Source organism: Geotrypetes seraphini, chromosome 17 (genome assembly GCF_902459505.1).
Source record: "Geotrypetes seraphini chromosome 17, aGeoSer1.1, whole genome shotgun sequence".
NCBI classification, from domain to species: Eukaryota; Metazoa; Chordata; class Amphibia; order Gymnophiona; family Dermophiidae; genus Geotrypetes; species Geotrypetes seraphini.
In genome coordinates this window covers 24,848,261-24,875,090 of record NC_047100.1, presented here as the reverse complement: position 1 = coordinate 24,875,090, position 26,830 = coordinate 24,848,261, and the positions used below count along the sequence as shown (strand labels likewise).

The 26,830-nt window shown below is 36.9% G+C and overlaps 1 protein-coding gene across 1 annotated transcript in view; it reads left to right on the top strand.

Annotated features, from left to right (window-relative positions):
• TAFA4 (TAFA chemokine like family member 4) overlaps nt 1-26,830 on the top strand; it is a 273,487-nt gene that overhangs the window by 245,441 nt on the left and 1,216 nt on the right. The gene's annotated exons all lie outside the window — the stretch shown is intronic.

Below are 26,830 nucleotides of genomic sequence, written 5' to 3'. Positions count from 1 at the left end.
TTTAAATATGTAAATATATAAATATGTAAAAATGTAAATATGTAAAATGTAAATAGGTAAATATGCATTATATATAATGTAAATATGTATTATATAAATATATATTATATAAAATATAAATATATAAAAATGTATTGTCTATAATTATAATATAATTATAATGTAATCATGTAATATACATTATAATTATAATGTACTTATGTAATACACATTATAATCATATAATTATCTTATATAATTATAATGTAATCATATAATATAGTTATAATATAATTATATAAAATATAACTATGTAAAAATGTATTACATATAATATAAATATGTATTATATAACTATGTATTACATGAAATGTAAATATGTAAAAATGTATTATCTATAATTATAATATAGTTATAATGTAATCATGTAATATAATTATAAGTATAATGTAATTATGCAATATAATTATAATTATGTAATTATGTTATATAAATGTAATATAATAATGAAATATAATTATAATATAATTATATAAAATATGTAAAAATGTATTATATATAATGTAAATATGTATTATATAAATATGTATTATATAAAATATAAATATGTAAAATGTATTATATATAATACATTTTACATATTTACATTTTATATAATACATATATATATACATATATAAATATTTATACATATATAGATATCTATATACATATATAAATACAGATATTACATTTTATATAATACATATATAAATATATATGTATATATCTATATCTATATAGATATATAAATACATATATAAAATAAATATATATGTATATAAATATATATACATATATAAATATATATACACATATAATACATATAAATATATAAAATGTAAATATGTAAATTTATAAAAATGTAAATATGTAAAATGTAAATATGTAAAAATGTATTATATATAATGTAAATAGGTGTATAAATATATATTATGTAAAATGTAAATAGGTAAAAATGTATTATCTATAATTATAATATAATTATAATGTAATTATATAATATACATTATAATTATAATGTAATTATGCAATATATTATAATTATGTAATTATGTTATATAATTATAATGTAATAATGTAATATAATTATAATATAATTATATAAAATGTAAATAGGTAAAAATCTATTATATATAATGTAAATATGTATTATATAACTATATATTATATAAAATATAAATATGTAAAAATATATTAAATACATGTATTTAATACATTTTTACCTATTTACATCTTATATAATACATAGTTATATAATACATATTTCCATTATATATAATACATTTTTACATATTTTCATTTTATATAATTATATTATAATTATATTACATTATTACACTATAATTATAACAATTACATAATTATAATATATTGCATAATTACATTATAATTATAATGTATAATATATAATTAGATTATAATTATATTATAATTGTAGATAATACATTTTTACATATTTATATTTTACATAATACATATTTATACACCTATTTACATTATATATAATACATTTTTACATATTTACTTTTACATATTTACATTTTTATAAATTTACATATTTACATTTTATATATTTATATGTATTCTATATGTATATATATTTATATACGTATATATATTTATATACATATATTTATTTATAATTATATATGTATTTATATATCTATATAGATATAAATATATAAATATATATTTATATGTGTATTATATAAAATGTAATATCTCTATTTATATATGTATATAAATATCTATATATGTATAAATATTTATATATGTATATATATATATATTATATAAAATGTAAATATGTAGAAATGTATTATAGATAATACATTTTACATATTTATATTTTATATAATACATATTTATATAATCCATATTTACATTATATATAATACATTTTTACATATTTTATATAATTATATTATAATTATATTTCATTATTACATTATATTTATATAACATATATTACATAATTACATTATACTTATAATTATATTACATGATTACATTATATTATATTATAATTATAGATAATACATTTTTACATATTTACATTTCATATAATACATAGTTATATAATACATATTTATATTATATATAATACATTTTTACATATTTATATTTTATATAATTATATTATAACTATATTATATGATTACATTATAATTATATAATATAATTACATGATTATAATGTATATTACATAATTACATTATAATTATAATGTATATTAGATGATTATATTATACTTATATTATAATTATAGATAATACATTTTTACATACTTACAGTTTATATAATACATATTTATATATGTATTATTTACATTATATATAATGCATATTTACATTTTACCTATTTATATTTTTTATATATTTATATATTTACATATTTACATTTTATATGTTTATATGTATTATATATGTATGTATATTTATATATGTGCATATATTTATATATACATATATATTTATATTTATATATGTATTTATATATGTATATATATTTATATATGTATATAGATATGTATTATATAAAATGTAATATGTGTATTTATGTATTATATATATAATACATTTTTACATATTTACATTTTATATAATACATAGTTATATAATACATATTTACATTATATATAATACATTTTTACATATTTACATTTTATATAATACATAGTTATATAATACATATTTACATTATATATAATACATTTTTACATATTTTATATAATTATATTATAATTATATTACATTATTAAATTATAATTATATAACAATTACATAATTATAATGTATATTACATAATTACATTATAATTATGATGTATATTACATAATAAATTCTTTTTCAATGTTAGTGTTCTACGCACCCACTTCTCCAAACAAAATATGTAGGCTACTGCAGAGTCACCAATCTAAATACTCATTGAGTCAACTTGCTTATAACATTCTTAATGGATCTCAAGTGTTCACAGTCATAGCGCCACTAGAACATGTCCCGGCGTATAACTAAATTATGAACTATCATCGGTCCATAAAGTTATTTAAGATTTTATTTACTCGAACTTTATTCTTGTAATCTAAGTTACTTTATATTTTTTTATGTATATATATTTCTTTGTGTAGATGGCTATGTTGTACTGCACATTCACTAATTTAGCTCAAAACTCTTCCCCTATTAGTGTTATAAAGGTACTTAGCTCAGGTATCAGTCAACCCGGCCAGCCCGACGGAAGATCTCCGTTTCGTTCTCTTAAGTTCAGTAGAGATTCCTCAGGAACATTGTAACAAATTTAGCAACGCTAAACTGTGAAAAATGAACAAATATATATCATTAAAATCACATCCCAATATTAGTAAAAGGTACATTTAATACTGACTCTTACAAATAGGAATTACATGGCGTCGCCTGCGATTAAATTCCCAAATCCTTTTAGTTTAATTTGCATATAAGCCCTTACTCTTCATTCTGTTCTCAATCTTCAACATTTCCATATATATCCCTTTAATTATTCTCATAACTATCATAAATCTTTAACCTACCCGTTTATTTATCCTGAAGCATTTACCGAACCGCTCAGCACACCCGGTTTAAATGCACCCAGTGGCGGTCACTAGCCTATGTCATTTCCTGGTATTTTTACCCCAATCCTCAGTCCTAAACTAACCGGAACAAGATCTAAATCCTGATCTGTAATAAATCCTAAGTTTAGTTATAAGTAATATCACTGTTAATTTTATCAACGATTTGTGCTAATGATTGACCATATTTAAGTATTTGAAGTTTCAGACATTCATGCATTCATAATTACGCATTATGATTTCATTCATTAACCAAACTAAAATAAAATGGTTAAGGGGGTTAGAAAAACACTTGACAGTTAACTGACATATTTAACCCGTTAGGTTGCAGGCTTCGTAGTCGATCAATCCACCTCTGCTCTAGTACTAGTTTTTTACCTCTATCCCCACCTCGAATTGATTTTGTCACCATATCTATAACCATACACCAACGGGGCTTCCTTTCTCTTAAGATGTAAGCAACATTTATGTTCTGTCATCCTATCTTTGAATTGCCTAGTAGTCTTACCCATATAAATTTTTTTATAAGGGCATATGATTATATGCACTACATGGTCAGTTCTACAAGATGTTTTATATCGCAAACAATAATTTCTATGAGTTAAAGGGTTCTCAAACATGGCCCCTTGGATTGTTAAGGGGCAAATCTGGCATCTACCGCATCTAGAGTGAAATCCCTGTCCAGGGGTTTCATTTTGTGTCGTATCTGGTTTAACACTCAAATATTCCTTAAGGTTTCGAGATCTGGAGTATGCTAACCGTAATTTGATATTTTCAAAACATGGGTTACTTTGCACTATTCTCCAATGATTGTGCATTATATTAGCTATCTGTTTTGACTCTGCATTAAATCTTAAAACACAGGTTTGATATTCGCCCCTGTCCTGACTATTAACCTGAGAGTAGCCTTGTAAAGATGGTATGAAATTTCCTGGGCTATTTGTGTAACTAGTACATTGGCTTACTCGCATTTGGAGCAACCATTCTTGATGGTTATTTTTTGCCCTCCAGTAGGATTTTCTCAGTATCTTTTCAGGATAACCTCTGTGCCTCAAGTTTTTAGCCAACTTGTTGGCTGATTGTTTAAAGTCCACTGTGTGAGTACAGATACGTCTAAACCTAAGAAATTGTGCCAATGGTAAACTGTCATTTAGAGCAGTTGGATGACAACTATCATAATAAAGTAGATTTGTTGTGTCTGTGGGTTTCACATACAGCCTAGATTCAAGTTGATCTTGTTTATTGATAACCCACGTGTCTAGAAAATTAATGCCTTTAACTGATTGGTTCATGGTGAACTGTATACTGAGCCACTCTATAAAAAGAGCAAGTTGGTCATTAGAACCCTGCCACAGTAAAAATACATCGTCAATGTATCTTTTCCATCCTTTAATCCATTGGCTCCAGGGATGGGACACTAAAAATGTTTCTTCATAGTGCTTCATGTAAAGGCACGCTATTGAGGGGGCTCAAGTTGCACCCATCGCTACTCCCTTAATTTGCAGGTACAGATCTATCCCATCCGTGAATAAATTTTTCATTAATGCCAGTTCTAATAATGCCATGATGAATTCAGTGGGACTTTGATGAGGGCGTGCTTGAGTGTTCAATGTTGCTTGCGCTATACTTAAACACCTATCTTGAGGCAAAGACGTATACAAAGATACTATGTCAAGTGTGGCCAATATAGTAGGGTGTCCGTGGTTTGTAACCACCATAAAAAGTGGCTAGTATCTTTAATAAAAGAGTCACTGGTCTCAACGTTTGGTTTCAGGAAATAGCTGACTCGGACTCCCATTGCTTCAACATGGGTTCCTGAAGAAGGGTTTGATCCTGAAACCATGCTGGTTGAACCTGGTAGCCTGTGAGGTCCTGATTTTTGTGCCCCAGGGATGTTTCTATCCTTCAGCTAAGTCCGCGCTTCTATTTTTACTTTTACTTTGTTGGGGAGTTGGCTGGGTGGTTCAGTGAGTGGTCGTGCATACACACTTTGATTGATTTTCATTTTAATAAGTTGTGTTTAGCACTTTTATTTATTGCACACTGTTGGGTGCCCGATGATGGTGTGTGGGTGTGGGTATATTACCTTCACCTGGTGTCATTAAGCGTTGGAGCCTGGTCTCCCGTCGTTGTTTCCCCACACTGAGGGCACCCTATAGTATATTATACCAAATTATTTGACTCTCAGTGATGTTAGGTGTGTGGGATATTTACCCTGAGTGACCACTCTCTGAACCTTGACTATTTCTGCCTTTCAGTAGTTTCAGGAAATAATCTGCATATATTGAGAGGGGTTCTAAGATTGAATTCTTAGAAGATATAATCGGTCTTCCGGGAGGTTTGTGCAGTCATTTGTGGATTTTAGGTGTTAAATAAATCCATAGTGTAGTGCTGTATTCTTTATTTAAAAATTGGAACTCATGCTTAGTAACGTACCCCTGATCAAAACCTTCCTGTGTAAGAGCCAAAATCTTTGCCCTAATCTGGGGAGTTGGATCCTTATCAAGAGGTACATACGTGTTATGGTCAGATAATAATTGATAATATTTGATGACTCAACTCGTTTCTATAATCACATTCATTCCATATCACCGTAGCACCTCCTTTATCTGCCCTGCTAATAATTATAGTATGATTCTGTTGTAATTTTAGCAATGCTTGATGTTCTTCCATAGACAAATTATGAGTTTCAATTTTCTTATAGCGTAATTTTGCAGCATCTTGGAGCACTAACTGTTTAAATGAAGCCAGTAGAGGGTCTAATGGGGTATCCAAGTTGATTTTTTCCTAACCACTGATCTGTCATGTTGGGATTTAATACCACAAAAAAATTTTTTTAAAGATAAAGATCTTATAAACTTTTCTATATGAATCTGAAATTGGAAATAATCATATGGAACAGTTGGTATAAATGATAAACCCCTCAACAAAACTTTACTTTCTTCCTCGACAAAACTTTACTTTCTTCGTTACTTAGAACATAATCAGAAATGTTAATGATAGTGGCATTAGAAGGGTTAGAATCAGTCTTCTCTAGTAGTTGTTGTTCCGGGTGTTCCTTTGGCCTCTGCTTCTGCCTCTGGGTCGCCCTCTTCCTCTGCCTCTTTGAAAGTTTTTTTGTTTTTGGTCAGATAAATTTCCTTCCGACCCACTGCTCCTGGAAGAATTAGATAATGCAGAAGTACTTATATCAGACAGACCAATATATTACATAATTACATTATAATTATATTATAATTATAGATAATACATTTTTACCTATTTACATTATACATATTTATATTTTTACATATTTACATATTTGTTTACATTTTATATATTTATATGTATTATATATGTATTTATATATGTATGTACATTTATATTCATATATATATTATATGTATATGTATTTATATATGTATTATATAAAATGTAAATATGTAAAAATACATTTTTACATATTTACATTTTATATAATACATATTTATATAATACATACTTACATTATATATAATACATTTTACATATTTTATGTAATTATATAATTATATTACATTATTACATTATAATTATATAACATAATTACATAATTATAATCTATAATACATAATTACATTATAATTATAAGGTATAGTATATAATCACATTATAATTATATATAATACATTTTTACATATTTACATTTTTATTTGTGTATCTCACCTGACATTTATTATGGTTTTTTATTCCATTTTAGTTTTTTTAGATTTCATGTTTATCATATTTTTAACTATATATCATTTATTCTTTTATGCCTACTGTATAACTATTTATCACATACGGCATTTTGTTTTAATATGCTTATGCGGAATTGGATTTTATTAAGTGGTTTTATATATGTCATGTATCGTATGCGTTCTGATGTAGCCCTTTTTAACCTGGGAGTGGCAGCCTATTGAAAATGGACAGATATGTGGTAGAATGGGCACGCATGAAAATTAAAATAGCCATTATATTTTCCTCCCATTGCTCTGGATTTACTAGTCAGGGTTTGATTTATAAAATAAGGTCCTAATCCGAGGGCAGAGGAGAAGGACTTATGAATGGAAATATAAAATTATAATTGGATAAGCCAGAACATAAACCAGATAAGACAAATATGGGATAATATATTGACCTATATATGTGGTTTGTGCTGAGGTCACTGGAAACAGGAGTAGGCCTTCTTTCAGGTCTTTAGAATTAATATATAAGCTCTGTTGAAGACCAGAGAAGATAAACCCAGGCTGTAGTTTAGTTTTATGAAGTTCCATTGTTTCAATGTGTGCAGTATTTGAGATCTTCTAACTTCGTAAAAGCGATGAGGAGTCATGCGATTAAAAATTATTTTAGAATACTGAACTGATTGCTGTCCTGAAGAAGCTCTCCATAATTGAAGCAGAGCGAAACGGAGATCTTCCATCGGGGATGAAAGCCGGGCACAATTCTTAACCCGAGCTAAGTTATTCACAGCAAACAGTAGCAACATTAGTGTGCGATTGAGCTATTTAAATTTTTAATAGTAGTTCACAGCTTTATAGGAAAGATAATTTATATCACAGCTCACAGAGAAAATAAGACAACTATCAATGATAGCCCAGACATAAGTTTAACAACCACGATATGCTCTGGTTGTAAACTTTGGGCACTTGAGATTAATAGTCTTCGTCTCTGAGAGTGAGCAAGCTGTTCTTTTCTTTCTTTCTATTGTTGGCCTTTATTTAGATTATTGAGTTTTTACACTATTTATTGCATTGGACTCCAAAGACCTGTGGCAGATAAGGTTTGGCTTTTGACCTGGTTGCTCTAGAGATGGACTTTTCTTCTTACTACAGAGATTACATTCCAGGGGAAGGGGGGATTCCCTCTCCTTTTTTGCAGGGTAAAGTTAGAAATTCTAGTTGGATATATAAAATGCATATATGATGAATTAAATTTTAGTAAACTATTAATGTAAGAACTTTCATATTCAAGGGTTCAGATTGAAATAGAATTACCTCTAAAAATTGTACTGGAGGATTCATATAGGAAAATGTAGGTTTTGTGGCAGTGGATTGGCCACTCCACTTCTCTTTCACCGAGACACAGGATTTTCAGTTCATGCTCTTAAGTGACTCAGTAACATGGGAGCAGGAGTTTGACTGTTAAGGAGAAATAATTTAAAGCTGTGTGTATGGATAATTTTTCCTCTGTAAGTATATTGTAATACATTTTCTTCTGTATCTTTCTTTATCAGATAAGCTAGTATTAAAATGTAACTTTTAGGAATTCTTGTGTGAGAGGGACAGACACTCCCCCAGTATCCTTGGCCAATTATATGCAGGTAGTAAATGTCATGTATTAGATATATTTAAGTGAACATAGATAGGTCACAAGTCCAATGTTAGATTTGTAGACGGTTTGGACATTTTCGTCGTGAGTGCAGAAAAGGCATAGCCAGTCGAGGAAGGGTTAGAGTAGGAAGTCAAATGAGAGGACAAGGAAGAAGAAATTTTGGGGATGCGAAAGATCGAGGCAGACGGCAGCCCTGGACATCACAGCAGCCACAATTCTGGGAACCTGAGCCTGTGCCAGGAGGGGGATTTGAAAGTCAGGATTGACTATCCCAGTATATTTTTTTTTCACAATTCCAAAGAGTAAAAAGGGGGGGGTCCTTGCCTTCCAAATTATTTCAAGGTATGGAATTCCTTATGAGAGAATGCTGGCAAGTTGTAGAAAAGAATACAGCAAGTAGTTTAAGGAGAGAGAAAGAGGCAATAGATAGAATATTGGGAAATTAAGGTCCTAATATGATAGGTGAAATATAAGAACAAAATTTGTATGACTTTATAGGAAACAGAGATTAATGTTATGTGAGGTTGATTTTTGGTGTTGCTAACATGCTTAATTTTAAACCTGGTAGTAGTGCAGAGCTTTAGATATGGTTTTAATTCTTGCAAATTTTGATCTATTTACTCTTATGTTATTTTAATTTCTTTGAATTAATCAGCTTCTCCACATATTCACCATTATAGGACCCTCAGGGTACTTTTGTCCTGTATAGTGTCTTCTTCACTTTTCAAGCTTGTTTACACATGTGTTCACAGATCAACTGTTCAGCACAGTGTTTGTATTATTATTTATTATTTTTGTATTATATTAAGTTTTTCATGTCACTCTGCATTTTGCATAGACTCAATACTTCTTGTCTTTATATGTTTGAGATATTTATCACGGTCTTTAACTAAGTGATTACTATTAGTTTCATTCACATCACTGAATCCTTCATCTCACATTTTCTATATTTCCTGCATGTCAGATATCACTCACAGTTTCATATTTTATAGCCACTACCTTTCATAATTTGCATATATTTTTAACGTACCCCTCAAGAAGGACCCCTGAAGAAGACTTTTTGTCAAAACGCAGACTGTGTTGGGTCCTGCGTCCCTAGTGGACTAGGTCCTTTAAGGTTTTCATGTGGATTACTTTACTTTTAGGTGTATGATTTTATTTTATGTGGATGATTGTAGTGTACCTTTGGAACTTTGATATTTTCAAATAAAGTCCATTTAAGGAACATCGTCACTCCACAGAGTTTATTTTAGTTTCTTCTGTCTTCTCTGTGGCCTTGCGTCCTCTTGCCAGTGAGGCAGTGCTGGAGGGTGGTGCAGGCTCCTGTTGAGGGTGCTGGCCTATGGTGGGAGGATGGTTCCTAGCTCTCAGCTCACTCTGGAGGCCTTCCAGCTTTGAAGCGATGGCAGTGTTGGTGTGCAAAAGCTGCCTCCGAAGTTCATTGCTGGCCTATTGGGTTCTCCAATGACTGCTGTTTTGCCTCCACACCATGTCTCAGCAGCTGGAGCTTCTGCTGCCGATATTCCTCCAGGCTTAGATTGTGCCCCAGTAGCTTCTGGGCCAGCCTAAGTAGATGGCGATGCTGGCGACTGGGTGCCCTCCAGCGGCCAGGCTGTGCTCCCTCACTGACCTCCTCAGCAAACTGCTCAGGTGGTGGGAGATGAAGCGGGTCCTCATCCCCATTGGCAGGCTCCTGTGTTTGGGTGTCCTGGGGCTCGTGAGGCTCCTGCTGGCTGAGTGTTGCAGCTACCTGCACACCTGTCTCATCCTGCTGCCCCTGCATAATTAGTGCGTCGATGGCACTACATCCTGGCTGATCCTCTTCGGAGCTGTCGTCTGCATAGGGGAAAAGCACATATGGAAGTCACAGCATACTACAGTTTGTCTTACTCCCTCCCTCCTTGGGGCGAGAAGAGCTGCTGGTGGTGTGTGTGCACCTCCTGCACCAGCATTTCTGTCTTAGACTGGTTGAAGCTTGGCTTTCGGGACAAAGGTTTGACTGGTTTGGGAGCCATAGTGTCACATTTGATAATATGAGATTAAACATTTATGTAGGCAATTAAACACGTCCAAGAAGTCGGCCACTGGATGACTTTGCGGTGGACGTCCACGTGGTCGATAATGGACAAATCAGAAGGACCTATAGTTGGTTTTCTGGCATCTATGTCTGTTTTGGTTCGTTTATTGGTACGTTTAAAATGCGGGGGGGGGGGGGGGGATATGTCTAAATCAATACTACCTTCTGTCCCCTATCTGTTCTAACACACCTTCCTATCTACTGATCCATTCCTAACTCATTTGCTGGCTGCTACAGATTACATGGTCTGCCTTTTCAAGCCTGTTGCTGTATTCAGGTAAGCTACTATTCCTGCTTCATCTGTGAAGTTTTGAACTGCTTATAGAAATGTAGGGGGCTCTGGTTGCTGGTTACCCTCTGAAAAGCCCCTTTGAAACAGCTTTTAGAAGAGCAGGGGGGAATCTTTCAGCATAGGGGCCATAACAGGCTAAGGGCAAAGTTCAGACATCTGCAAAGACTGTGAGAAATTCCTGGAGGAAAAGTACAGTATCTGTAGTTCACAGTCATGGGGGAAGCCACTGTGTGTCCTGGATTGGTGGCATGGAATGCTGCTACTGTTGGGTTTATTGCCAGGTACCTCTCACTTCTATTGGCTTCTATGATACAGGCCTACATGGACCATTACTGTGATCCAGTACTGTTATGTGCCTCTTGTGTTATGTATTTCCCTCTCAACCCCCCCCCCCCCTGTAATATTGTGCATGCAGCTGTAAGATGTCCCTTCTACTGAACACCTACTTCCTCTTTTTCTGGACCTGCCTCATGTATTGCAGATACTACAGACACTCCCTACAGAGGAACACCTGCACATCATTCCTGGGAAACATACCTTTTCACTCTCCCCTTCCTCCATTCCTGCCTATTGGGGGGGGAGAACTTCCTTATCTCACAATATCACCTCCTTCCTCCAATGCTTGCCTCACCTTACCCCTCTCCTTTCCTAAGAACATAAGAATTTGCCTCCGCTGGGTCAGACTAGTGGTCCATCCTGCCCAGCGGTCCGCTCCCGTGGCAGCCCCTCAGGCCTATCACCTGTGCAGTGGTCCCTGACTATTCCTATAACCTAGCTCAACTCCTATCTGTACCCCTCAATCCCCTTATCTTCTAGGAACCTATCCAAACCTTCTTTCCTCCTCCCCCTCCCTCTCTCTCCTGGGATTCTTTCTGTACACATCCTTGATCCTGGGCACTGTGTAGGCTTGATGTTGGCTCTACTACTATCACAGGGTGCTTGTGCACACTGAATTGGGGGGGAGGGGGGTGGAACTACCTTCTTAGTAGAGGCTGGTCTGCTTCCTGGTGCCTGACCTTGCACATGTGTAACTCTTGTGGGATCTATCTGTTTGCATATGATAGGCAGCATTGCATTGCAGTCACCATCCTTCTGCCTGGGGTTAGCAGACAGCTCTAGAAATAGGAGGAGCTATCCAGACATTCAGGTGTTACTTCCATTGCAAGTCATGGAAGTCACAAGCCCACATGTCTATCTCTCTCCCCTTTTTCTTGAATTGTGACTAGCACAACCTTCTGTCTCATGTCCTGCATGTGACATGGGCCTGTTCTCTTCCAGATCTTACTTACACGATGGCCACGTTCCCACTTTGAGTCAGCTGCCTGCATACCTGCCCTTTTCTTAGGTGCAGGTCAGTGATATGACATAAAGGGATCAAACATGACTCCCAGTTTAGAGATAGATATTTATTTTGCTCTTATTTTCTAGTCAAGTATCAAATATAAATGCATACACCTTTGCTGAGGTAGAAATGAATGGTCGAACACCTGATCACAAAAGACTGTCATAGAACAATAGCCATACAAATATGGATTCATTATGAAAAAATGCAATATCATACTTATGGTAACAAAATGGTCTGTCAAATTTCCCCAACATGCCTAACTGTTTCAACCTTTGCCAAGTAAGTGAAACAATCTTCCAGCTTATCTTCGTTTTTGTCCATCTCTGTAGTAGTTTAAGAAAATTAACCCCCCCACACACATACACACAGAAATCAATTATCCATGCAATTTTGCTTCAGTTATTGGTGCAAATCCATGGTAGGCTTTGTGGTTGTTGTTGGAAACAGGATACTAGGCTTGATGGACCTTCGTTCTGTCTTATGTTCTTATTCTAACTTGACACTTGCTATTGCAGACCTCATAGATTGAATGATTTACTGAGCCACATAGCCAAAAAAAAATAATGCAACAGAAAAATTTAGCCACCAATTATTATAGACAGATTGACAAATCAATGCCAGTGTGTTCACTTTGGAGGACTTTATTGAGAACGGCTGAAGCACATTTTAATGAGTAGTTTTAGAACAAGAAATCAATTTCAGACAAATATTATATATACTGAAATGAGAATGAAAGAGGTCATTAGAAATATGGGAGCCAGTATTAATTTCTAAGATTCATCTGTAAAATTCAGAATCCTATAAAGTGAGTGAGACCAGGAAGGAGGAGGGAGTGGGGAAAGAAAGTAAGTCAGGAACTCGGTATTCATTTTCAGTGCTGGCTATCTAACTTAGCCTCATTGGGGAATGATTTTAGAAGGGTTTCCTACATGTAAAACTGGTTTTAGGGCCCTATTACTAAAACACACTACACATCTTCCTCCTTATTCACGGTTTCAGCAATCGTGGTTTCGATTATTTGTGGTTTTTAGCTTGCTGGCTCCTTCCCTCCCCAAAAAAAATTGTCAGCTTGCATAGAGAAATCACCAATTCCAAGCGTTTACAGAGAAAATTCCCAGCACTTTCTTCACCGTGTTTTGCTTTTCCTTCAGGAACAGGCCAGGTTTCCCGCCATGATATTTGCCATATTTATGATGGTTTTTAATAGAAAACAGCGAATAACATATGAAAAAGTTATTTGTGGTTTTTCTGTATTCGCGGGTCTGTTAATCCTCTATCACTGCGAATGCGGAGGGAGAAGTGTAGAATCTGTATTAGCACAACTTGACCCCCCCTCCCTTCTTATGAAGCTGCGTTAGGCTTTTTTATTGCCAGCTGTGGCAGTAAAAGCTCCAAAGCTCATAGAATTCCCTTGAGCATTGGAATTAAATACTACCGTGGCCGGTGATTTTTAAAAAAACCCCTAACTACACTCCTCCCTCGATATTCACGGTTTTATTACTCGCAAATTTGGTTATTTGTGGTTTTTACCTTGCTGCCTCCTCCCCCCCAAATGACGTCCCAGAGCGCTGCTAAAAATTTTGGCGCAGGTCAATTTTTGAAGACAGGCCTATGACCCGTGGAAAGGCACGCAGAGCTGTGATGAAGCACGCAGATTAAGGAGCTGCAATCACCTCACTTCTGCTCTCCTTATGGGAATCCCAGCCCCATACCTTGCCGTCCTTGGCAGTGAGGTCTCAAGTTTGGTATGCGACCTGAGTCCGCCCTTTCTCAGTAATCTTGTCCAGCTGTTTAACTCTCTGTCACCACTGCTGTTGCGGAAAGTACGTGAATGTCTATGTATTTATTTACCGCCTTTTTCAAGGAATTCATTCAAGGTTCACACAGGATAGAGCTGCTGCCTCAATGGCAATGCTGCACTCTGTCCGTTGAGATCTGGTTTTGATTTCTAAGCCTAGTTTCTGCTCCCTAGACTTTGTTTAAAACCACATAAAAACCACCCTATCACTCACCCAGCCATCTTACCATGCATTCCCATTCTGCCTCCATCTGTTCTAGCTGCTCTGCCAAAATCGCAAATGTGACCGTTTGTGTTATTCACAATTTCATCATATTGACGAGTGTTTTAACAAAATATGTCCTAAATATAGTAGGGAATGATTTGGGTTCTTTGGAATTCAACCCATTTCTTTGTTTTTCCTTTAAATCTAGTTGATAAATAAGCAACATGTTTTCCCCTTTTAGTGGGCTTGTAAAGAAACACAAAACAACCGCGAATAACATATGAAAAAGTTATTTGCGGTTTTTCTGTATTTGCGGGTCTGTTAATCCCCCTATCACCGCGAATACGGAGGGAGAAGTGTATAGCTATGCAATGTGTTAGGAGTCACTGCCCATGAAAAGGATCTAGGTGTCATTAATGAAGATAAGTTAAAACCCTCAGCTCATTGTGTGGTGGCTGCTAAGAAAGCAAATAGAATGTTAGAAATTAAAAGGAAACAAATGGAAAACAAAGATGAAAATGTTATAATGCCCTTATATCGCTCTGTGGTGCGGCCGCACCTCGAATACTGTGTGTGGTTCTGGTCACCGTATCTCAAAAAAAGATATAGCAGAAAAGGTACAGAGAAGGGCAACAAAAATGATAAAAGAGATGGGACGACTTCCCTGTGAGGAAAGGTTAAAGCAGCTACGGCTCTTCAGCTTGGAGAAGAGACGGCTCAGGGGTGATATGATAGAGGTCTATAACATAATGAGTGCAGTGGAAAAGGTAGATGTGAATCTCTTGTTCACTTTTTCCAAAAATGCTAGGAATAGGAGGCATGCGATGAAGTTACTAAGTGGTAGATTTATAACCAACCAGAAAAAAATATTTCTTCACACAACGTGTAATTAAACTCTGGAATTCATTGTTGGAGAATGTGGTGAAATCAGTTAGCATAGCGGGGGTTAAAAAAAAGGTTTGGACAATTTCCTAAAAAAGAAGTCCATAGGCCATTATTGAGATGGCTTGGGGAAATCCACTGCTTATTCCTAGCATAAGCAACATAAAATCTGTTTTACTACATGGGATCTAGCTACCGTGTTTCCCCGAAAATAAGACAGTGTCTTATATTAATTTTAGGTCCAAAAAATGAACTAGGTCTTATTTTCGGGGTATGAACATGATCATCTCTCCCTTCTCTCCTTCACCCCAATTCTTCCTCTTTCCTTTCTCTCCCCCACATGTGCAGAATCTTTCCTCCCCTCCCTCCCATCCCTCGTGCAGCAGAACCTTTGCCCAGTTTCTATCCTCCCCTCCCTCCCCTTCCTCGTGCAGTAGGACCCTTGCACAGCTTCTATCCTTTCCTCCCTCCCATCCATCATGCACCCATCCATCGTGCAGCAGTACCCTTGAGTAAGCCCCCCCCCAAGCACCCCCCTCCGAGTACCTGCACCCGCCATTCAGCTGAATCCTCATCCTTCCCTCCCTCCCATCGGAACCCCGCCACGAGCCCTACATACCTCTGTAAGCAGCGTCGGGCCGGCAGCACTCTAAACAGGCTGCTTGGCCTTGTCCATCGGGGATTTCACTCTGCTGGGGGGGGGGTGCTCGCTCAAGGGTTCCTCTGCACAAGGGATGTGAGGGAGGGAAGAGAAACTTTCGGCGAATCCCGGGGGTAGGGCTTATATTAAGACCTACCCCAAAAATCCTGTTAGGGCTTATTTTCGGGGTAGGTCTTATTTTCGGGTAAACACGGTACTTGGGACCGGGGTTGTCCACTGTTGGAAACAGGATACTGGGCTTGATGGACCTTCGGTCTGTCACACTATGGCAATTCTTATGTTCTTAAGGAGAGAGATACTAGACATCATAGGGAGAGGGTAATAGGAAAGGAGAGAGATACTGAACATAATGGAGAGGGTGGGAGATAGGGGATGAAGAGATGGTAGATGTGATTGAGGTAGGGGGGTCCTGAACTGTTCTAGAATGTGTAGGGCATACACAAATTTTGCCTTGAGTATCAGATACCCTTTGGGTGAACCTGTATAAAAAAGGCACACAGATGCCTGTGTTACCTGTATAAAATATGCACCTTTTTGAAAATTTAAGAGTCACTTCATCCTATAAAATTACTTGCATTGAGTATACTGTAATTATGATGAATAAAGGGGTAGCACTCTTTGAAGTTCACCTGCAATATCTAATTGGTAACACTTGCTTCTATTTCAAAAAAATGCATAAGAATAAAATAATTTTGAAAGAAAACTCAGAAAAAGAAACAAATTAGAGAAGCAGGGATGCTGACATTTTGAAGCTAAGATTACCTCTGGAATTATTTGCTGACTTAAGGAATATGTTCCCCAGCAGGGTTTAGCATGAAACCATCTAAAAAAAAAATGAGCAAACTCATGTTTCAGGCTAATTTTGGTCTTAACAAATGGACAAATTACCTTTAGAGGTAGGAAGTCATTATGTTATTGTTACTTTAATCAGGTAAAGCCTATAAATCCTACTATCATTAAATTCGAGACAGTTGGCTCAGCTGAGAATTTTAAATTGCACTACAATGGACATTTCCAGATATAAAAATGCATTCAGTGTTGAAGCAGCAGATGCGAGAGAGAACCTGTGGGAAAATTGCCGCAAATTAGCCTTTGCTGAGCAGTAACAACTTGGGAGTAAGGTATAAGATAGGCAGCATTTGCAAGCACGAGAGAGATGAGAACACAGGATTAAATATATCAAAACTATGAGAAGTCATATATGTTTAATTCTCCTGTTCCACCAGAAGTGTTATAAATATTGTAATTTCATTGATACCGGAAGTTGCCTGCCACATTGAACAGGATGCAAAATTTAGATAAATCTCAAGCGCGCAAAATAAATTTCTGATTGGAGAGTGGCCTTTGGTATCTGGGCCAATCAGAGTCTTAGGCCACTCCCAGGGCATCCCAGGATGCACCCAGCAGGAGGCCTATGAGAGAGGCCTTTGGTATCTGGACCAATCAGAGACTTAGGTCCCGCCCCTCTAACCAACTAAAACAAACCCAGTTATAAGAACATAAGCTTAGTCATACTGGGTCAGAGCAATAGTTCTTTTAGCCCAGGATCCTGTCTCCAACAGTGGCAAATCCAGGTCACAAATACCTGGCAGAAACCCAAATAGTCAAATGTGGCAAAATTAGATGTAGGCTCTCAAATTAACATCCTACTAAAGAGGAGGAGGCAATAGGATGATTATAAAGACGATCATAGTCTCATTGTTCCAAAAAGGTTGATGATTGCCCAAAACAATTTCTGGTTTCATAACATCATCTTATCATCCAAAAGATTTTTATTCTATTGTACTTTGATTTTTCTATAAGAATATCATTAAACACCAAATATTACTAAGGGAGATGAACATATCATAAGACTCCCTGGGAGTCTGTATAATAGATTCAGTGCTGATCGTGGCTGGCTCCACTATAAGATAAGTGTTGCCACCTTTATCTTTGTTATGGTGACATTTTATGCAAGAAATTAGTGAGTGATCTGATAAAAATTAATGTTTTACTAACACACTTATTTGTGCACTAGTTACACTTTTGATTATATACGGGTTAGCCCAGGGATGTTTCACAGTTATCACCCTTGTGGGTGTATACATGTGACAGCTGGTGCATTAGGGGTCAGTCCCCACTGCGAGCTGTGTGACTGAGGGCTTCCCGTTCACTACAAAAAATTTTTAGGAGAGCGTTCTGGTTCGAGCTGTCTCTTTCCCTCACCCTTAGTCTAGGGTCAGGGGAGATTTGTTGTTTTTTGGGGGATTACTCGTGTTTTCTCCCTATTTGGGTTCTTTTTGATATTTATACATAGTAATAACACAGATAGCACACACAATTAATTTATAAGGTAGGGTGGGAGGAGTGAGCATATATGATTAGAAAATGGAGTGCAGGATGCAGACCTGGAATGGTATTTGATCATAGGAGGTGCTAAGATCTGAGTTCTTAAATCTTATGATATGCTCATCTCCCTTAGTAATATTTGGTGTTTAATGATATTCTCATAGAAAAATCAAAGTACAGTAGAATAAAAATCTTTTGGATGATAAGATGATGTTATGAAACCAGAAATTGTTTTGGGCATTCATCAACCTCTTGGAACAATGAGAATATGATAGTCTTTATAATCATCCTATTACCCTCTCCTCTCTAGAAACCCAAATAGTAGCAACATTCCAGAGCTGAGATTGTTATGTCACAATGCCTCACTCCACCAATAGGAGCCAACCTCATCAGTGATGTCACAATGGCTTGACTGTCCTATACTTGGCTTACATAAGAATAGCCATACTGGGTCAGAGCAATGGTCCATCTAGCCCAGTATCTTGTCTTTGCAGTAGCCAATCCAGGTCACAAGTACCTGGCAAAAAAACAAAATAGTAGCAACATTCCAGAGCTGAGATTGTGATGTCACAATCACTTGTCTGTCCTATACTTGGCCATAAGAACATAAGAGTACATTACATTACATTAGTGATTTCTTTTCCGCCAATACATTGCGGTTCAAGGCAGATTACATAAAGTTTTAAGAAATTACATAAAAGTTTACAGGAATAGCATAAGAGATGTCATAAGAATTACCAAAGAGTTGTCGAGATCTTAAGGTGGTAAATGTTGGGTAATAAGAATTACCAAAGAGTTGTTGAGATCTTAAGGTGGTAAGAGTTTGGTAAATAAAGGTATTTTAGCATTGGTTGGGTAGATAGAAGCATATTAGAATATGCTATTAAGGGTATAGAGTGGGTAGAAGGGGTTTGGGTAGGAACTGGTCTTGTTAGATGGGTTTTATGTATTTTTTGAAGAGTAGGGTTTTAGTATCTTTCTTGAAGGTTTTGTAGTAGTCATACTAGGTCAGAGCAATAGATCTTCTAGCCCAGGATCCTGTTTCCAACAATGGCCAATGCAGGTCAGAAGTACCTGGTAAAAACCCAAATAATAGCAACTTTCCACTTTACCAATCCAGGGCAACAGTAGCTTCCCCCATGTCTGTCTCTGATTATGTAAGCTGAGGCACTGGTGTAGTAAGATATAATAGAATGAAGAGAATGCCAAATAGAATGAAATCAACTGTAAGATGTTATCCCACAGCTTTGCCGCACTTCATTCAATAGTATATTATTCAGTCTTTGTTTTCACTGGTCCTCAGCGAGCCACCACGCACTCAAACTATCTCATTGTGCTGGGCTTTATGCTCCCACTCGTCATTGGATCCAGTGTAAGCTATTTAAACCTTTTTAAGAAATAACTTAGTATAAATGCTAAAAGTACTTAGCTTTTTGTAAGATGCTGTATGGTGTATTACCCCCCCCCCCCCCGGTGTATGGTGTATTACCCCCCCTGGGTATATGGTGTATTACCCCCCTGAACAGCGTCTTACAAAAAGCTAAGTACTTTTAGCATTTATACTAAGTTATTTCTTAAAAAGGTTTAAATAGCATACACTGGATCCAATGACGAGTGGGAGCATAAAGCCTAGCACAATGAGTTAGTTTGAGTGCGTGGTGGCCCGCTGAGGACCAGTGAAAACAAAGACTGAATAATATACTGTTGAATGAAGTGTCTCCGATTATGGACATTTCCTCCAAGAACTTGCCCATACTTTTTTAAAAAAACAATTATGTTAGCCGCTCTTACCACATCCTTTGGCAATGCGTTCCAGAGCGTAACTGTTCTCTTGAGTGAAAAAACATTTCCTCCTATTGGTTTTAAAAATATTTTCTTGTAACTTCATAGAGTGTTCCCTAGTCTTTGTAATTTTTGATGGCATGCAAAATTGATCCAATCTGTGGGCAGTCTAGAGGTGGAGTCATAGCAGAGCTGACATTTATGTGGTTAGGTGGCAAATATTCAGTGTATTTTAGTCTGCGCATGTTGAGGAAGCTCAGATCACTATTCCATCAAGAGCATTTCTCAGTATTGGTACAACCCACTGTGCTTTCTCAGCTAGATTATTGTAACTCAGTTTATCTGGGCATTAAGCAGAGCAGTCTAAAACGACTTCAGTTAATACAGAATACTGCAGCTAAGCTCATTTTTGGGAAACGAAAGTATGATCATGTTTCCCCTTTGTTGATAAAGCTTCACTGGCTCTCAGTTTGCTTTAGGATCCAGTTTAAATGCGCATGCATGATCTTCAAGCTTCTCTATGGAATATTTGATCCTTTTGTCCCCTTATTAGCGGTATATAAGAATTAAATTAAATTATGTTGGAATACCCTTCGACTTTGCCATTTGAGAGACACACCAAGATATAAGTTAGCCTTCCCTTCCTTTAAGGGAATTAAATCTGCTGGGAAGCTCAGTCGATCTTTTGTTTTCAAGTTTGTAGAGATCTAGAATGAACTTCCCGACTCCATTAGGCTTTTAGGCCGGCTGCAATTATTTCGTAAATTCCTGAGAACTTTGTTGTTCTCGCAATTTTTAAATGGTTTAACTACAGCCTCAACGAAATGACAATATTATAGTTATTTTTCTTATGTACTTTAGTTTTGAATTAGTTCTTCCTTCTATGTTTTCTGCTATGTACTCTAGTCTTAATTAAATGTGAACTGAGTTGAGCTCCACTGGGAGATGACCCGGTCTATAAACCAAAGATTAGATTAGATAAGGTAAGCAGAGAAATCAGACTGCAGGTGGAGGTTATTGTACCTTCACTAGTGTGTAAAGCACTGGAGAGATTCTCCTCTCGCTTATCCTTCACACTGAGGACCCTCTCTTTCACTTGTTATTATTTAGTTAGATAAGGCGATAAGAAAAAGCCTGACATGGCTTCATAAAAGGGGGAATCACTAAACAAAATCCAGGAGCAATAATAAAGGCTTGTGTTAAAAATCTATGTGAAAACAAAAACTCCACAAGTTGTTTTCTTCTATAATGTCATATCATAATATCTTAGCATTAGTATGTGCCAAGAATGTAATATGTAATAATAAATAGTGCTCAGTCACCAACCAAAAGTGTCATAAAAATGCCAGCATTGGTTGCAAGAAAGGGACCATCGTAGCACTAAGAAGTCCCTTTTTCCGTCCTCCAAATAGATCAAATGTTCATATTTATGAAAAAGTATATCAAATAAGTAAACAATACTTATCTGAAAGCAGTGTGAACTTGCTGGAGGCAGGACACGGGAGCACAAGCTAACCTGCTGGCTGTAATATTGCCCCCTTCCTGATGACGCCTTGAGCGAAACTCGAGTCGAAGGGAGGCCAGTTGATTTAAGAACGTGGGGTTACACAAGACACAGCACTTGGTTTAGATAAATTTTTCATGTCCAGCATGACTGTCAGTGTCCTGCCTCCAGCAAGTTCACACTGCTTTCAGATAAGTATTGTTTACTTATTTGATATACTTTTTCATAAGTATGAACATTTGATCTATTTGGAGGACGGAAAAAGGGACTTCTTAGTGCTATGATGGTCCCTTTCTTGCAACCAATGCTGGCATTTTTATGACACTTTTGGTTGGTGACTGAGCACTATTTATTATTACATATTACATTCTTGGCACATACTAATGCTAAAATATTATGATGTGACATTATAAAAGAAAACAACTTGTGGAGTTTTTCTTTTCATAAAAGTGCCTTTAATAAGTGACTAATTTTGACACATCACCAGTACTGAAGAAGATGCGGTGTTGAATATATCTATTTCTATCTATCTAAACAATTGTGAATAATTTGATGGTGAAAAGGCAAAATAAGATATATGAATTGCCCAACGCAATTTTTGATAATCCAACAAAGCAGCAAAAATTAAATAGTGGTAAACTCACCCCCCCCCCCCCATCTTTTACAAAGCTGCGGTAGCGGCTACTACACAGCAAATGCTCCAATGCCCATTAAATCCCTATGGACGTCAAAACGATTACTATAGCGGCTGCTGCTACAGTGGTTTTGTAAAAGGAGCTCTTATTTGTTGGTGTATAAAATTGCTTCAGCATATAATGCAGGGGTGTCAAATGTTGGTCCTTGAGGGCCGCAATTCAGTCGGGTTTTCAGGATTTCCTTAATGAATTTGCATGAAATCTATTTGCATGCACTTACTTTCATTGTAGGCTAATAGATCTCATGCATATTCATTGGGAAAATCCTGAAAACCTGACTGGATTGCGACCCTCGAGGACTGACATTTGACACCCCTGATAGAATGCATGAACATACTGTAGGTGATAGTGCAACATAGCATCTACCTTTATGCAAGCTGAGTATGGCAGTATCTAGTCCGGCTTTTCCCGGATCCTGTGCCCACGCTCATAAACAGCCTGGCCATGATTAAGTACAGACTTCAGCCTGTTATCTCACAGGCTCTGGGTAAGGCAAAACCCTTTCTCAGCTCAAGGATAAACAGCTTTTCTTAAGCAAGGTTCAAATAGATCAAATGTTCATACTTATGAAAAAGTATATCAAATAGGTAAACAATACTTATCCGAAAGCAGTGTGAACTTGCTGGAGGCAGGACACTGACAGTCATGCTGGACATCTATCTAAACCAAGTGCTGTGTCTTGTGTAACCCCACATTCTTAAATCAACTGGCCTCCCTTCGACTCGAGTTTCGCTCAAGGCGTCATCAGGAAGGGGGCAATATTACAGCCAGCAGGTTAGCTTGTGCTCCCGTGTCCTGCCTCCAGCAAGTTCACACTGCTTTCAGATAAGTATTGTTTACTTATTTGATATACTTTTTCATAAGTATGAACATTTGATCTATTTGAACCTTGCTTAAGAAAAGCTGTTTATCCTTGAGCTGAGAAAGGGTTTTGCCTTACCAGAGCCTGTGAGATAAAAATAGTACCTGGCGGACCACGAGTTTGAGACCACTGATTAAGACATTTATCCTGATTTATCCTGACGCCCCCTGTTGCACAGTGGCATAACTGCAGTCTTAGTGAGGGAAAAATCCTTAATCCCTCACACTGAGGGTATTTATTTACCAGGGTGTTTCATTTGAGAGGACAAGTCGGTGTGGATATGTACAGGGGTATTTCTGATATGACGTCAGAAAAATGTCTAACTTCTGGTTTGAGCTAGATGTTTTCAGGTACAACACATCATTCTGTAAGTACCATTAAAAAAAAAAAAAAAAAGTCCTAAGGGAAAACAGAGAAAAACAAGCCATAGGGACCCCGGACATCTGTCTCGTTGCATTCCTAGTAAAGCAGCCACACAGACATCCCAGCAGTGCAGAGGGGCAGCCTATTGGTCAGTGAACCAGGTACAAATCCCACCTAAACGCCTTCATATTGTATGGTGAACCTTCCAGGAAGAGAGAAAACCTTCTGTGCCTAAAGATCCACCACACCAGAAACCCTCAGGCTTGCTGGTCACTTATATATATTTAGGAACAGGAGGGCTCACATATTTATCCTCAAATTAAAGAGTTATGGTGGGAATTGAACTTGAGACCTGCTGTTCACCTTCCACTGCACTGACCATCCATCCACTTGTTTACTGCTATCTCAGAAATAGCCATAATAATGGGATGGTTGTATAGGCTGGAGTGAGCTTGGACGGCAACGCCATCATTTGGAACCTAGGACAATACCAGGTGGACTTTACAGTCTAAGACCCAGAAATATCAGAGACAAGATAATCTAGTCATGTATTTTTTAATGCGTATAACTTATGGGCAGACTGGATTCGACAGTTCAGGTCTTTATCTGCTGTCATTTACTATGTTACTAGGTAATATCTGGAGTTCTCATCGATGCTGGCTTCACAGTAACATCTTTGGGGGGGGGGGTGGAGGCTGGAAGGGAGTCGGTGACCGCTGGGAGATTAAAGGGACGTCATACTTTCATCTCTCCAGTGGTCAGCTGATCAATTAGGGCACCTTTTTTGACTTAGCTGCGACTGAAACAGGTCTAGATAAAAATGTACTTCTTTTCTGCTCTTGATTTTTTTTTTTTTTCTGTTCCTTAATGGCACGAAAAATATCCAGATTTAAAGCCCGCCAAAGTCCCACCCAACGCAGGCCTCCAACAGGTCCCCTTGCAATTTAAACAAACTGCAGGGTGAAACAGCCCAATTCTGAGTTTTGGAAAAATCACAACTTAGACATTTTGGCAAAAAAAACAAACAAACAAAGAACCCCCTCAAAACGTCCATCTGCAGCTTTGTGCCCCTTTTGAGATGTTTCTCTCTTTTGAAAATGAGCACCATAGATACTTGTGCCTACCTTGCAAATGGACAGACTTGCACTTGTTCTCAAGCAGGTGTAATTATCCACACCTAGGCTATGGAAGGAAGCATTTTACATAATCTTGTGAATTCTGTCCCCTACACTCCGACCAGCAGAGAATGCAGCATCTTTCAATGGTGTATATTTTTATACTGGTTGGAATTCATGAATGTGGCCATATATGTGTGAAGATGATGTAACCAAATTTACCCTTTAGATGCCTAGGCATAGGGTTACCAGAAGTCCGGACATGGTTCCCTGGACATGTCCGGAGGTACGGACAGCTTTTCAAAACCGTCGGGATGGCATCTGCAAACACAGAGGCAAGGCGGTGACATCATGCATGGATGCCGTCCAAACAGGTTAATGGGGTGGGGCTGGGGCAAGATGGGGGGCATGACACATGCAGAAATAGGAGGGCCTGGGGGCATGGCCATGGGTCCGGATTTTCCTTCAGGAAAAGCTGATAACCCTACCTAGGCGTTCCCTGAGACAGAATGTGGAATAAAACACATGCAGTGGTGATCACATTACATATGATTACTGCTCTGGTGGTTACAATCAAAATGTAAAACAAGATAGTTTACTTGGCTCCTTGAGGATTTTCCTGGTCATCTTCTGTAAAATCTTGTACTTAAATGTGTAGGTTGTGCAATCAGCATCTTCATGTCTTCGTACTGACACTTATATGTTCAAACCCCTTTGTGATGTTTGTGTTTTTTATGTGTTGCTTATCCAGGTGTTATCCAGGGACAGCAGTCAGCTATTCTCACATGTGGGTGACGTCATCCACAGAGCCCGGACGCGGACAGCTTCGCAAGCAGACGTGTAGAAAACTTAGAAGTTCTGAGTCTGCCGCACCGTGCATGCCCAGGTGCCTTCCTGCCCAGCACAGGGCGTGTCTCCTCAGTTCAGATAGCTGAGAAGCCAACCAGGGGAGGTGGGTGGGTTGTAAGAATAGCTGCCTGCTGTCCCTAGATAACACCTGTTACGGTAAGTAACTGTGCTTTATCCCAGGACAACCAGGCAGCTTATTCTGAAATATGGGTGACCTCCAAGCTAACCAGAATGGGATGGTGGGAGTGTTGGCAACTTAGGAGAATAAATGTTGTAATACTCTCTGGCCAAAATGGCAAGCCTGTCTCACCCACATGTGAGAATAGGCTGCCTGCTTGTCCTGGGATAAAGCACAGTTACTTACCGTAACAGTTGTTGTCCAGGGACAGCAGGCAGATATTCTCACAACCCACCCACCTCCCCTGGTTGGCTTCTCTGTTACAAAGTATGCATGTAAGCTTTAATCCCTCCCCAACCTTGCCCTGTAATTCCTTCATTTGAGTTGAATCAATTTATACAGGCTATAAATCCATTTTAGATAGAATGTAGAAATCTATCTCGGAGATGTCTAGGTCTGGTAGTATTTTAAGGAAAGATATGAATGTGTCAAGCCTTTTAGAAACTACATACAGGAATGGACATGTATGCGCCAGCCATTTATGCCAGGGAGCATGCTTTTTACAATTGTCAGAGTCTATGACATCAACAGACAGCATGAATGTCTAAAAGTTGGAACATAGACATATACTGTATATACTTGAATATAAGTCGAGGAAAAATGGTTGACATGAATATAAGACGGAGGCTTAATATTCAAGTGCCAATCCCTGCCAGGATCTGCACCCAGTGTCCCCTCCCTCATGCACTCCCATTGCTAGGCTCTGCACTTAGCCCCCCTCCCTGCCAGGTTCTGCACACAGCCCCCTTCCCTCCCTGCCCTACCAGTCTATGTAGCCAGCCTCCCTCCCTGCCAGGCTCTGAACCCGGTCTCACCTTCCTGCCCCTGTACCCTCTTCCCCTCTGCAGCAAGTCTGAAAGGGTTGTCACTGGGTGATGACCCGAATATAGGATGAGATCATCTTTGGTCTATTTTTTGGTCCAAAAATCTCATCCTATATTCGAGTATATACGGTA